The sequence below is a fragment of the Leiobunum rupestre genome, chromosome 2 (assembly GCF_980474605.1).
Source record: "Leiobunum rupestre chromosome 2, qqLeiRupe1.1.hap1, whole genome shotgun sequence".
NCBI lineage: Eukaryota > Metazoa > Arthropoda > Arachnida > Opiliones > Sclerosomatidae > Leiobunum > Leiobunum rupestre.
In genome coordinates this window covers 71,457,645-71,474,652 of record NC_143385.1, presented here as the reverse complement: position 1 = coordinate 71,474,652, position 17,008 = coordinate 71,457,645, and the positions used below count along the sequence as shown (strand labels likewise).

Here is a 17,008-nt window from a genome sequence, read left to right as displayed (position 1 = left end):
CCACAAATTCTAACTAAAAAATCACGAAACAGTAACCAATTACTGTCACTTTTTTGAATTGACAGATATTAGACAATTAAATATCCAAAATGCCAAATTTAGCACCTCCGCAACACCGTAACTGCCATTTTTCTCCGGTATTATTATTTATTGTACTAAAAACTGCCGTAGTGGCGCTGCGGTACCGAAATTTGAAGTGCAAATTCACTGAGTGCCTTCCCCCCCGGTTGCTACAACTTCCTTTACTGCCTTCGACCGTCATTATATCTCTATATTACGTAGTTTTTATACTCTTTGATTCAAGAACCTGTGTAACATTTTAAAGGAATACACATTTCTAGAGGAAAAACTAGTTGGTATGATTTTATATTTAACAGGTGTAGTAGAAACACGTAAAATAAAATAAAACTATAGATAATACTAAATATATTTAATTTTGTTTTTGGTAGAAATTACTTTATAATTTCGATTTACATCTTTTTAATGTAATATATAGTAAATTACGTAGTAAACTAATTGTTATTGTAATATTAAATAAATTAGGTAGTATAATAATTTTAGTGTAATAATTACGTAGTATAATAGTTTATTTCATCTAAAATCAAAACAAAATCAGATTTAAAACATCACTGCATGGTTTAACGAGGAATTTATAGAAAGATCTGTTGTCATTCTAAATCAGTATAAATTAATCCATTCTTGGTAGAACTCTGTCGAATAAAAGCCCGAAACGAAACGCATCCGAGTGATCCTTCCGGCGGATATCAATTTGGAAGCGCAAAGTGGGGGGAGGCGTAGATCGGAAATGGAGAGTATCAAGAGAGAGGTGTAACGTTCACTTCCCCACGGAATTAATATTAATTATTTTGGGGGTGGCGCTACTGGCTTCGGGTTAAAAACATGATCTTTTAAGCGTCCCAAACATCCGGCCACCGGGTTCATCATATTGAGATAACCGACTTTCGATAATCGCGATGTCATCCATCGGTTTCCAAATGAATTACATTTAGCGTTACCATAAGTGACATAGAAAGAATAAGTATGCTACTTGTTGCCTCGCTCATTTCTTGCTTGTACTCCATGTTAACTCACTAACTGAATACATTGCTTTAATCAGGGTTGCCAGTTTTTTCACAATCAAATTCCCTGACTTTCCCAGGTTTTCTCTAACCATCTCCGGAAATTTTACCCGACTTATTTTGTGCCAAGATTTTGTATTTTTTTAACCTATATTTTAGTAAAAGTTTCCTATTTGCAACCAAAATTAAATTCCCTGACATTTCCCTGATTTTTAGACTAAATTTCAATATTCCCTGATTTTTAGACTAATTTTTTTAAAATTCCCTGTCAATTCCCTGATTTTTAGACTAAATTTCAAAATTTCCTGTCAATTCCTTGATTTTTAGACTAATTTTTAAAATTTCCTGACTTTTCCCTGATTTTAATACCCATATTCAAATCCCTGACTTTTACAGGAATTCCAGGTTTTCCAGGTCCCCTATTAATATATATATATATATATAATATATTCAAATATTAGGAGGTTAGATTAGCACGCTATTCAAGTAACAGAAACGCTTGTCTCACAGTACGTTAAACATTATCCCCCCTCCTCCTGTAGGTGGATTTCAATTTTATTTGTTAACAGAGCTCTCCAAAAATACTAGCTTGCAATATACCTCTGTCAGGGTTATTCAACTTTTAGTAGGTTAGATAACGACGCTTCCCTTTTTTTAACAAATAAACCACAGCGCCATCTAAGGCGCATAAATAAAAGTTTATGGAAAGAATAATTTAACAATGGTGGGGTCGATTAATTATGATAGTAATTTAATAAATGTATGTACTTTACAACTTATAAAATTAAAAAATATTTTCAGGAAATATTTATTTATTTAAAATAAAAATAATGCTATCTTTTAAATATCCAGATTTTTTTAGATTAGGACTTTTTTATCCGATTACTACAGCACGAATAAGAAAAGAACAAGCATTGAATTTGACTGACCAATCATGGCCGTCTGCAATACAGGCCATAATACGAACAGTCATTTTATAACCGCCAGATGTCGGTAATATGGAGAAAAAAAACCGTGGGATTTTTCAAACGTTTTAATACATCAAGCTAACGCTTATTTGTTTACTTTCTACGATAACGTTACCATGGTTTCTATATTTACCCAGGTTAGACTACTTCGGCTCAGAAATGGACGCTTATGAGCTACTCCGCGTTTAGAGAATTTGTAAAATTCTACTTCGCGCCTACAGCGCCGGCTTGTGTAAAATTTCTGAACTATAATCAACTATTGTTAAAAATATTTATATTCAAAAATGGAGCGCCACCTATATTTTAAATTTAAATGTATCGTAGATAATTAATAAATTTTAAAATACATATTATCAAATTATAAATACGGTAGTTCATTAGTGTATTTATATTTAAAAATTATAAAAATTTAATTTATAATAAATTAATTAGTACTGTTTATATACATTAGAGGGCGTACCAGTAGCTAGCACGTATGAAGGTACAAGTAGTCTAACCTGTGTAAATATATATAAACCGTGACGTTACACATGCAATAGATGTGTCTATAAAATAAAATGAAAAAGTAAAAAATAGAATATATTGCTCTTACGTCACAAAACACGGTTTTATTCCGGCTTCTTATTTTCCCCATATTACCGCCATCTGGCGGATTTAAGAAAAACCTTAATGCCACCAACTCCGTTTCCTCTATAATTACAGACGGCTATGGACCATTAAAAAACTAAACACAAAAACTACTAAATAACCGGCTTAAGGCATTACTAATACTACTACAAATTCGTCAGTGGCATACGAAGGTTGAAGTATTGCTAAGCGCTACAAGAACGACACCTGTAGCTTTGTTAATACTTATGTATTATCAAGTTGCAACATAACATGATAATTATTATAACATATAATATAATATAATGTAATATAATGTAATATGTAAATGTAATATGCAAATGTAATATATAAATGTAATATGCAAATGTAATATATAAATGTAATATGTAAATGTAATATACAAATGTAATATCTAAATGTAATATGCAAATTTAATATATAATGTAATGTATAATGTATAATATAATATATAAATATAATATATAATGTAATATCTAAATGTAATATGCAAATGTAATATATAATATAATGTATAATGTATAATATATAATATAATGTATAATGTATAATATATAAATGTAATATATAATATAATGTATAATGTATAATATATAAATGTAATATATAATGTAATGCATAATGAATAATATGTAATATATAAATGTAATATATAATGTAATGTATAATGAATAATATGTAATATATAAATGTAATATATAATATGTAATACATTAGATGTGTCATATAATATATAATACATTAGATGTGTCATATAATATGTAATACATTAGATGTGTTATATAATATGTAATACATTAGATATGTAATATAATACGTAAAATGTAATATATAATATGTAATATATAATATGAAAATGTAATATATAATATGTAATATATAAAATATATGTAATATATAATATGAAAATGTAATATGTAATATAGAAAATGTAGTATATAATATCTAATATGTAATATAAAAATGTAATATATAATATATAGTTATCATATACGTTGAAGTTGTTAACCATGGTAATTAAATATATAAAGACTAAGTAAAAACTAGGGGCATACTTCATGGTTTAAATTTCATATTTATTTTAATAAACCATGAAGTATTCGTCGAGTTTTTACTTAGTTTTAATATAATATAATATAATATAATATTATGTTATAATTAGAAATCAAAACAATAGTTTGGTAATATAAAAAAAAATAAAAATCTTACTAAAGAAAATATAAAGTTTGATATTGATTGTGAACTGACGAATTTTCCATTCCGCCAGGTGTCCAGGTTTAACAGAAGGCACGGTAAAACCAAATCCGACTTTTGGATTCCATTCGGAAGTCAAAACTCCAAACAAAAGATACAATTCAGAGAGCGTATTCTGCCATAAACAAAAACGCTCGTCTCCATGGTAACCACGTGTTTCCACATTCCGCGTAACAACAAATAAAACATGACAAGAAAGCGTGAATCGCTATTTTCCGCGTATTTTTTCTTACCGGGAATAGATTTGTTAAATTACGTACGTGGAACGCCCGAGAAAAAAAAACAATTGTCAAGGTGGAAAAAAAGTTGCCGGCTTAAAAAAACAAGTTTGCCGAAAAGGCCAAATATTGTTTGGCGCTTAAGTCGCCATCTACATCCATAGCGTAACCGAACATTTGGCGACTAAAGAACCGTATTAGTTTTTATCATTAATTTAATAGATAATTAAACACTAATTCAATTGTTAATTTTATTCTTAATTCAATTGTTCATTTAATTCAACTCAATTGTTCATTTAATTAAATTCAATTGTTAATTTAATTCAATTCAATTGTTAAATTAATTCAATTCAATTGTTAAATTAATTCAATTCAATTTTTAATTCAATTCAATGGTTCATTTAATTCAATTCAATTGTTAATTTCATTCAATTCAATTGTTAAATTAATTCAATTCAATGGTTCATTTAATTCAATTCAATTCTTCATTTAATTCAATACAATTCTTCATTTAATTCAATTCAATTGTTCATTTAATTCAATTCAATTGTTCATTTAATTCAATTAAATTGTTCATTTAATTTAATTCAATTGTTCATTTAATTTAATTCAATTTTTCATTTAATTTAATTCAATTGTTAATTTCATTCAATTCAATTGTTAAGTTAATTCAATTCAATTGTTAATTTCATTAAATTCAATTGTTAATTTCATTAAATTCAATTGTTAAGTTAATTCAATTCAATTGTTAAGTTAATTCAATTCAATTGTTAAGTTAATTCAATTCAATTTCTAATTTTCATTCATTTCTTAATTTTAATTCATTTCTTAATTTTTATTCAATTCTTAATATTAATTCAATTCTTAATTTTAAACCTTTTTATTAATTCAATTCTTAATTTTTATTCAATTCTTAATATTAATTAATGCTATCTTTTAAATATCCAGATTTTTTTAGATTAGGACTTTTTTATCCGATTACTACAGCACGAATAAGAAAAGAACAAGCATTGAATTTGACTGACCAATCATGGCCGTCTGCAATACAGGCCATAATACGAACAGTCATTTTATAACCGCCAGATGTCGGTAATATGGAGAAAAAAAACCGTGGGATTTTTCAAACGTTTTAATACATCAAGCTAACGCTTATTTGTTTACTTTCTACGATAACGTTACCATGGTTTCTATATTTACCCAGGTTAGACTACTTCGGCTCAGAAATGGACGCTTATGAGCTACTCCGCGTTTAGAGAATTTGTAAAATTCTACTTCGCGCCTACAGCGCCGGCTTGTGTAAAATTTCTGAACTATAATCAACTATTGTTAAAAATATTTATATTCAAAAATGGAGCGCCACCTATATTTTAAATTTAAATGTATCGTAGATAATTAATAAATTTTAAAATACATATTATCAAATTATAAATACGGTAGTTCATTAGTGTATTTATATTTAAAAATTATAAAAATTTAATTTATAATAAATTAATTAGTACTGTTTATATACATTAGAGGGCGTACCAGTAGCTAGCACGTATGAAGGTACAAGTAGTCTAACCTGTGTAAATATATATAAACCGTGACGTTACACATGCAATAGATGTGTCTATAAAATAAAATGAAAAAGTAAAAAATAGAATATATTGCTCTTACGTCACAAAACACGGTTTTATTCCGGCTTCTTATTTTCCCCATATTACCGCCATCTGGCGGATTTAAGAAAAACCTTAATGCCACCAACTCCGTTTCCTCTATAATTACAGACGGCTATGGACCATTAAAAAACTAAACACAAAAACTACTAAATAACCGGCTTAAGGCATTACTAATACTACTACAAATTCGTCAGTGGCATACGAAGGTTGAAGTATTGCTAAGCGCTACAAGAACGACACCTGTAGCTTTGTTAATACTTATGTATTATCAAGTTGCAACATAACATGATAATTATTATAACATATAATATAATATAATGTAATATAATGTAATATGTAAATGTAATATGCAAATGTAATATATAAATGTAATATGCAAATGTAATATATAAATGTAATATGTAAATGTAATATACAAATGTAATATCTAAATGTAATATGCAAATTTAATATATAATGTAATGTATAATGTATAATATAATATATAAATATAATATATAATGTAATATCTAAATGTAATATGCAAATGTAATATATAATATAATGTATAATGTATAATATATAATATAATGTATAATGTATAATATATAAATGTAATATATAATATAATGTATAATGTATAATATATAAATGTAATATATAATGTAATGCATAATGAATAATATGTAATATATAAATGTAATATATAATGTAATGTATAATGAATAATATGTAATATATAAATGTAATATATAATATGTAATACATTAGATGTGTCATATAATATATAATACATTAGATGTGTCATATAATATGTAATACATTAGATGTGTTATATAATATGTAATACATTAGATATGTAATATAATACGTAAAATGTAATATATAATATGTAATATATAATATGAAAATGTAATATATAATATGTAATATATAAAATATATGTAATATATAATATGAAAATGTAATATGTAATATAGAAAATGTAGTATATAATATCTAATATGTAATATAAAAATGTAATATATAATATATAGTTATCATATACGTTGAAGTTGTTAACCATGGTAATTAAATATATAAAGACTAAGTAAAAACTAGGGGCATACTTCATGGTTTAAATTTCATATTTATTTTAATAAACCATGAAGTATTCGTCGAGTTTTTACTTAGTTTTAATATAATATAATATAATATAATATAATATTATGTTATAATTAGAAATCAAAACAATAGTTTGGTAATATAAAAAAAAATAAAAATCTTACTAAAGAAAATATAAAGTTTGATATTGATTGTGAACTGACGAATTTTCCATTCCGCCAGGTGTCCAGGTTTAACAGAAGGCACGGTAAAACCAAATCCGACTTTTGGATTCCATTCGGAAGTCAAAACTCCAAACAAAAGATACAATTCAGAGAGCGTATTCTGCCATAAACAAAAACGCTCGTCTCCATGGTAACCACGTGTTTCCACATTCCGCGTAACAACAAATAAAACATGACAAGAAAGCGTGAATCGCTATTTTCCGCGTATTTTTTCTTACCGGGAATAGATTTGTTAAATTACGTACGTGGAACGCCCGAGAAAAAAAAACAATTGTCAAGGTGGAAAAAAAGTTGCCGGCTTAAAAAAACAAGTTTGCCGAAAAGGCCAAATATTGTTTGGCGCTTAAGTCGCCATCTACATCCATAGCGTAACCGAACATTTGGCGACTAAAGAACCGTATTAGTTTTTATCATTAATTTAATAGATAATTAAACACTAATTCAATTGTTAATTTTATTCTTAATTCAATTGTTCATTTAATTCAACTCAATTGTTCATTTAATTAAATTCAATTGTTAATTTAATTCAATTCAATTGTTAAATTAATTCAATTCAATTGTTAAATTAATTCAATTCAATTTTTAATTCAATTCAATGGTTCATTTAATTCAATTCAATTGTTAATTTCATTCAATTCAATTGTTAAATTAATTCAATTCAATGGTTCATTTAATTCAATTCAATTCTTCATTTAATTCAATACAATTCTTCATTTAATTCAATTCAATTGTTCATTTAATTCAATTCAATTGTTCATTTAATTCAATTAAATTGTTCATTTAATTTAATTCAATTGTTCATTTAATTTAATTCAATTTTTCATTTAATTTAATTCAATTGTTAATTTCATTCAATTCAATTGTTAAGTTAATTCAATTCAATTGTTAATTTCATTAAATTCAATTGTTAATTTCATTAAATTCAATTGTTAAGTTAATTCAATTCAATTGTTAAGTTAATTCAATTCAATTGTTAAGTTAATTCAATTCAATTTCTAATTTTCATTCATTTCTTAATTTTAATTCATTTCTTAATTTTTATTCAATTCTTAATATTAATTCAATTCTTAATTTTAAACCTTTTTATTAATTCAATTCTTAATTTTTATTCAATTCTTAATATTAATTCAATTCTTAATTTTAAACCTTTTTATTAATTCAATTCTTAATTTTAAACCTTTTTATTAATTCAATTCTTAATTTTAAACCTTTTTATTAATTCAATTCTTAATTTTAATGCTTAATATAAATTCAATTCTTAATTTTAATGCTTAATATTAATTCAATTCTTAATTTTAATGCTTAATATTAATTCAATTCTTAATTTTAATGCTTAATATTAATTAAATTCTTAATTTTAATGCTTAATATTAATTCAATTCTTAATTTTAATGCTTAATATTAATTCAATTCTTAATTTTAATGCTTAATATTAATTCAATTCTTAATTTTAATGCTTAATATTAATTCAATTCTTAATTTTAATGCTTAATATTAATTCAATTCTTAATTTTAATGATTAATATTAATTAAATTCTTAATTTTAATGCTCTATATTAATTCAATTCTTAATTTTAATGCTTAATATTAATTAAATTCCTAATTTTAATGCTTAATATTAATTCAATTCTTAATTTTAATGCTCTATATTAATTCAATTCTTAATTTTAATTTAATAGCAATTTAATACTAATATTACGCTTTAATTTATAAAGAGGGCTCTATATTCCTAGAACAGACAGCGACGAAGCCCCCTATATACTCTCCCTCTATACCTTGGGAGCCAGTTAGCAGATATACAAGTTGGTCGCTTTACCTTTGTCAATGATGTCAATCAAAATGATCTCTTTATCAGAATATAATTCCGGCGGCACCTACGATGGCGCCGGATTAACCAAAATTGGGCAGGTGAATAAGGAGAGGGAATAGTGGGAAGACCGGCTCGAGGGTGTCCCCTCCTGGCCGGTGGGGTAAGAACGCGCGTTTGGGGGCCCTCTCTGCTTCGAAACCTCCCCGTCGCGATGACTACCAACAATAACTATTCGTTCGAGTTCGCTGGGCCCGAGAAGATTCCGTTCATCGCGTTCGCATTTGCTCCAATCGCAATGACTGCAATTACTGTTTTTATCTTTTGACTTTCCAGATGCCATTGTTTCGCTCCAATGTGACCTCGACCTTGACTATTTCGCAATCGTATTTGATTATGAGTCACTACGTTTAATTGTCTTTCGCAGTTACTATTACTTCAGCATAAGCATTTATAAGGCATGCAATGTTAAGTTAAAAGGAACCACCTGCATTGTTAAGGATGATAAAATTAGCGAATAAGTAGATTAGTCCATTATGAAAAGGGATAATAAAGCTAAAGAAATTAAAAAACTTACTAATAGCTCGTACCGATAGGTCTGCGAGCGAACAAAAAGACGCGAAACTCGGACCAAATTGATCTTCGAGTAAAAAATTAAATTAATTTAAATAAAATAGCCAGAAATTCCAACGGGAGACCGGTTTCGTCCTATTTGGGACTCGTCAGTACCGTGCGAGAAATCTGGCTCGCGACTCTTACACCGAATAGAGAAACTAAGCCTAAATATTAAAAATTTCAAAACTATAGTTGCGTAGCAACGGAAAGCCGAATAGGGGGAGAGTGGTGGAGATTAGTATATACACAATGTTAAAGGGGAACGGCCAAGCTTTAACCAGTTAGATAGCCCTATAGCCCATTAAAAACTAAAATTTATGGCGAAAACCACATAAAAAAATATTGAGTGGCTAATTTTTAATAAAATAAAGAAATTTCGGGAAATCGAAAATCGCGCGTCCGCCACGACACCTGGTGAGAAGTCGGTGAGACAGAAAAAAACCGCAAAACCGCGCGCTGCTGAAGACGCGAAAAATATGTTTTGCACGCGCCGCGCGTTCCAGTTATAAGAGACCTAAGCCTAAATAGCGCGATTTTTAAAAGTTAGGATAGTTCACAAATCGCTCATACGGGGTTAGGGGCGCTGGCGGCAGCCCCTAAGATGGCGGAGAAAATTCAAACCCAAACACCTGGCGTTATTTTTCGTTTCAACTTTTTGGGCCAAAAGCTATTTTTTCAAGACAAAAAAGGTAAGTGTTAGTATATTGAACGTCTTGTTAATCTTTTGATACGGAAATAAGGCCATATTTGGAAAAGCTTGGCCGTTCCCCTTTAAGTTAAAAGGAACCACCTATGGACTGCATTGTAAAGGATGCTAAAATAAACGTTTATTCCCATTCGACCGAATCCCATTCGACCGAAAGAATTTTAAAATGTAGCCCAATAGGCGGGGTGATTTGGTATTTTATTTATAAGGTATGTACTATCGAAGATCCATGTTTAGGTTAGGTTAGGTTAGGTTAGGTTAGGTTAGAGTTGGTTAAGTTTACTATTTCAGTTTTGGTTCAGTTACTTTTCTTGACTAGCACCATCATGCGTTACTATTTTTACTTTACACATCGCGTTTCGGCAAGAAAAATAGCAATTTGTATCTTTCTTTTTATTAAGACGGAATAAATAATTATTATTGATGTATAAATTACCCTCCTTTATTAGCTATCCGCTCCATTGCAAACTACTTTAGTAACTAAATTGAAAACATAGCAAAAGCCAATTTATATAGCAGCGTTCGGTCGAATGGGACACATAAAAGCGTTCGGTCGAATGGGACACCTCAAAAACCGCCTTCAGTCGAATGGGACTAAAGCAAAATAAAGGATGCACCGATATATTGGTAACCGATAAAACGGCCTATTTTTCTAATACCGGAATCGGCCCATATCGGCTTAAGCGAAGCCGATATTGGCCGATACCAGTATTAGAAAAATATTTTCAAGAAAAACATTTAAAAATAAGAAAATTCTGGATTAACTATCTAATGATAATATTTGATTTGATTGACCGCGACACGGACGCCAGATTTCAGAAGCTAGATCATACCTTTTTTAGACCGGGGGTTACGAGTGTAAACAAATAAAAAACTACGATATTCGATTTGTGATAGAAAATATGTATCACGTAAAATGAAAATAAACATATTCGGATATGCTTTTGCAAACTTTTTTTCATGAAAAATGAGAATAACATGTCTTTTACTTTGTTAATTATTGGCCGATATATCGATTTAATCAATTTAATCACTCGAATCTAGATTTAATAAGTAAAATCAAAACTAAAGTACGATAATTTAATATAAATGATTAATATTGATGGTTCTATCGCAATTGTATTTGATTGAAATGATTGGAAAAATAACTTATCACATTTTATTTAAAACATTCGAAAAAATCACAGCTTATTTATTAAGGTAACTATAGCCGCGTTCACACTAGACACTTTGGAACCGTTTTAAAACGATTTCGAAAGTACAAATTGTCAAATTTTGCTGTCGAATGTATTTATCGTATGGCTATTAATACAGTTGACACCGAAAATGTTCAATTTTAGCTTTCGAAACCGTTTAAAAACGGTTCCAAAGTGTCTAGTGTGAACACGGCTATTGTAATAGGAATTACTTCACATTTCTTCAGAGATTGAAGGAAACATTTTACAATAAATCGCGAAGAAAGAAAACGGTAAACCTTGGCGGTAAATCGAGGGCATTAAATACGAAATAATAATTCCAATCACATATTAAATTATTCTTATCCGCTCGTTCTAATTACGCCCATTTATAAACTTTCCAATCACCAACATAATCTTTCCGATTCTCGCTTTAATTTCTAATCGTGATTTATTCATACTAAATCACGATTTAATCGTTTCAATCAGGATCATTTCAATCATTTAATCATGATTAAATCAGATTTAAACAATTTAATCACGATTAAAACGTGATTTAATCAACATAATTGAAAAATGTAAACTACCATCATTGTGTAATCGAACTAATTACCACGAAATTATGTTCTTATATAAATTAATCAATAATTGTATAGACTGTAAAGACCTGCTCTCCTGCATCAACTCAGGACTAACACAAGATCAAAGGAAACTTTTTATGTCCCTGATATTTGTAATAACCCCATTAAAAGAACTCAAAAAACTTTCAACTTGAACTCTAAAAATCTGGATATATTTGAACCAAATCATCTAAAATTCCGCAAATCTTTGTTAAACGAGTTAAAAATAAGCACGAAAATGAAATTGTAAATAGAAATAGTCTTAATATAATACCACTCTAATATAACAAATTTTTAGGTCATAAAATTAATCCCGAGGTCAAATCTTGTTAAATCTTATAGTAGTTATAGTAGTTGTAGAATGAGACAACAAATGTATTACATCTATTTTATCCGACAATGTCAATTAACTGATTACTTTTTAGAATTTTGTTTACTTTTGCTGACTATGTTGTTGTATAACGTATTTTGGTTTATGACGTACCTGTAAAATTGTAAAAAGTGTGCAAACACGTTATCTTACAGGCAATAAAAACCTTTTGAATACTCGTGATTAAATTGAATTTTATCAAAATAATCACGATTAAAACGGATTTAATATTTCGAGGGGTGCGTCGTTAATCAAGGAAGTGACCTGCCCTTCGCCAAAAACTGTATTTTTCGTTACATATAGAAAACTTGAAACTGCATTGTATCCGAAGATTATACGCTATTAAAATTGCTAGAAACCTAAACTCTTCAAAAAATTTCGTATTATTATACATATCACTTGTGAGAACTAAATTTGATTATTACTGTCAGTGTTGGTCCGGTGCTAGTCTTTACCTCCATAATATTGTGGAAAGTATACAGAACAAATTTGAAAAATTATATTCCCACTAGCCTTTTAAACAGCATAAATTTCAGAGCGTCTAAAATTAATTAATTGGTTTAAAAATCCGCTATTAAAAATCTTAATAGCAACTTAGCAAGTAATGAAATATGTAACGACATAGATATATTTGAAAATTCAAAAGCAAAATTTGAGAAGACTTAATGTAACCATACTTTGGAATTTAGAACTAGTAAAAACGAATTAAAGAGACCCGTTTCAATTCAATTTGAAACTAATAACTAGGATAAAAATAACTAGGATAAAAGTTTTAATTCCACAGATTTGTATTTTATTTAGACTATGCTGTCTCTTTATTGTATTTTTCTTTAAGACTTCTAATATGTATACCCTCTGACAAGAACAATATGTTCACTCAAATGTTTAATATAAAACCAAAAATTACAACCCTGTATAATTATAAAAAGTACTCAATTTGTATGTTATTATACAGGAAATAAACACTTTTTGAATTGAATTTGAATTGAATTGAATATTAATAATATATTTATTAAATTTGTAAAAAAATTATTAGTAAATAATATTATTAATATAATTATTAAATTTGTAAAAAATATTATTAGTATATAATATTATTAATATATTTATTAAATTTTGTAAAAAATATTATTAGTATATAATATTATTAATACATTTATTAAATTTGTAAAAACTATTATTAATATATTTATTAAATTTGTAAAAAATATTATTAGTATATATTTATTAAATTTGTAATTAATATTATCAGTAAATAATCTTATTAATATATTTATTAAATTTGTAAAAAATATTATTAGTAAATAATATTATTAATATATTTATTAAATTTGTAAAAAATATTATTAGTAAATAATATTATTAATATATTTATTAAATTTGTAATTAATAGTAACAGTAAATAATATTATTCATATATTTATTAAATTTGAAATTAATATTATTAGTAATTAATATTATTAGTAATTAATATTATTAATTTATAAATTTATAATTAATATTATTAGATTTTTTATTAATTTATAAATTTATAATTAATATTATTAGATTTTTTATTAATTTATTAAATTTGTAATTATTATCATTAGTAATTAATATTATTAATTTATTAATTTTGTAATTATAATCATTAATAATTAATATGAAATGAAATGAAATGCTTTTATTTAACGTGCACAACAACAGTTTATCGAACCAACAAGGCTGTACACACAGTGGCATAAAAATATTAATTATAACAATGGATTATTTGAGGAGTTTAAATATCTAGAAATGTATTAACTTGTATTAATGTAAAAAATTTAAATGTTCGCATATTTACAAGAATATCTATCTATCGAACCAGTGAATTGATGAAAAATAACAAATGTAACAACAGAATATATTTTAAAGAAATGAATAAAAACCACTATTGCACAGTAAAATATTTTACTGTGCAATAGTGGTTTTTATTCATTTCTTTAAAATTTTAAATGTACAGGACAGTTCCTCAATATTTGTAACAGAATATATGATGAGTCTAAATTTTTTTAGAGGTTTACATTTATATGAGGGTATAACTGAGAAATGAATAAAAATTCAATATTAATTAATTATTAATATATTAATTAATATTATTAATTTATTAATTAATATTATTAATTTATTAATTAATATTATTTATTTATTAATTAATATTATTTATTTATTAATTTTTTATTAAAATTATTAATTTATTAAATTAGTAATAAGAGTGTAATTAATATTAATAATTAAATTGTAATTAATATTATAAATTAGATTGTAATTAATATTAATCATTAAATTGTAATTAATATTATTAATTAAATAAGTAATAATTGTTATTAATTAGATAAGTAATAATTGTTATTAATTAAATAAGTAATAATTGTTATTAATTAAATAAGTAATAATTGTTATTAATTAAATAAGTAATAATTGTTATTAATTAAATAAGTAATAATTGTTATTAATTAAATAAGTAATAATTGTTATTAATTAAATAAGTAATAATTGTTATTAATTAAATAAGTAATAATTGTTATTAATTAAATAAGTAATAATTGTTATTAATTAAATAAGTAATAATTGTTATTAATTAAATAAGTAATAATTATTATTAATTAAATTAATTATTAATAATTATTAATAATTAAATTAATTATTAATAATTAAATTAATTATTAATAATTAAATTAATTATTAATAATTGTTATTAATTAAATTAAGTAGTAATAATTGTTATTAATTAAATAAGTAATAGTTTTTAATTATTTAATAAATTAGTAATAGTTTTTAAATATTTAATAAATTAGTAATAGTTTTTAAATATTTAATAAATTAGTAATAGTTTTCAATTATATAATAAATTAGTAATAGTTTTTAATTATTTAATAAATTAGATATAATTTTTAATTTCCATTAAATTAATTATTAATAACTTAAATTAATAATTAAATTAGGAATAATTCTTATTAATTAATTAAATTAGGAATAATTGCTATTAATTAATTAAATAAGGAATAATTCTTATTAATTAATCAAATAAGTAATTATTTTTAATTATTAATTAAATTGGTAATTATTTTAAAAATAATTTTTACTTTTAAGACAAATCTTTCTTAACCCTGATTTTTACAAAAGAAAAGAATGTCCCTGACTTTTCTGACGACAAAAGTAATTCCTTGATATGTACCTGTTTTAAACCATATTTTTCCGACGGAATTGTTAATCATCGAAGCCTGTTTCAAACGAATAACATAAATTCTTCTCTTGCAAGAGTAATTTAATTTACTTCTAATATGTTGATATGAATTCTTCTTTAGTAATATGACATTGTCTCCTGGTAGAACACGATTCGTACAGCCGATTTATTTTTGACTGTTTCTTCAAGGTGCACCCAATGTATTAAGATAACATAATTAAAAACTATGTGGTAAACTCTAACCTAGTGTAACTCCGTGACATTGATGACTTAAAGATAAAATAAGTAATAAAGGCAAATCTTAATTAAGAGTAATTTTTTGGTGTAAATTTGTACTCTTTATTTCAAACTTTTTGAACCCACATAAATTTCATAATTTCCTTGACTTTTACTAAATGGGAATTTCCGTGATATTTCCTTGACTGTTCTGTGGAATATCTAATTCCCTGATATTTCCAGGTATTACAGGTCTATATGAACCCTGAATATAGATACAGATATTTCTGTCCTTAGAGATATGTTGTATATTTCTGGTTTAAAAATATGGAAACTTCTGTCGTTAGAGATGTTATATACTTCTGGTATAAAGATATGGAAACTTCGGTCGTTAGAGATATGTTATATACTTCTGATATAAAGATATGAATACTTCTGTCATAAGAGATATATTATATATTTGATATAAAGATATGAATACTTCTGTCGTGAGAGACATGTTATCTACTTCTGATACAAAAAATGAATACTTCTGATATAAAGATATGAATACTTCTGATACAAAAAATGAATACTTCTGATATAAAGATATGAATACTTCTGATACAAAAAATGAATACTTCTGATATAAAGATATGAATACTTCTGATACAAAAAATGAATACTTCTGACACAAAAAATGAATACTTCTGTCGTAAAATATATTATATACTTCTGATATAAGGATATGAATACTTCTGATATAAAGATATGAATACTTCTGTCGTATGATATATTATCAACTTCTGATATAAGGATATGAATACTTCTGGTATAAAGATATGAATACTTCTGGTATAAAGATATGAATACTTCTGGTATAAAGATATGAATACTTCTGTCGTAAGAGGATATATTATATAATTCTGGTATAAGGGTAGGAATACTTATGTCGTAAGAATTATATTATATACTTCCTGTATAAAGATTTGAATACTTCTGTCGTAAGATAAATCTTTTATTCTTCTGGTATAAAGATATGAATACTTCTGTTGTAAGAGATATATTATATAATAATGGTATATAAAGATATGAATACTTCGGTTCTAAGAAATATATTATATACTTCTGATATAAAGATATGAATACTTCTGTTGTAAGAGATATATTATATAATAATGGTATATAAAGATATGAATACTTC

The 17,008-nt window shown here is 25.7% G+C and overlaps 1 protein-coding gene across 2 annotated transcripts in view; it reads right to left on the bottom strand.

Annotated features, from left to right (window-relative positions):
* Positions 1–17,008, bottom strand: part of LOC149958930 (PIH1 domain-containing protein 1-like) — a 102,731-nt gene that overhangs the window by 7,655 nt on the left and 78,068 nt on the right. The gene's annotated exons all lie outside the window — the stretch shown is intronic.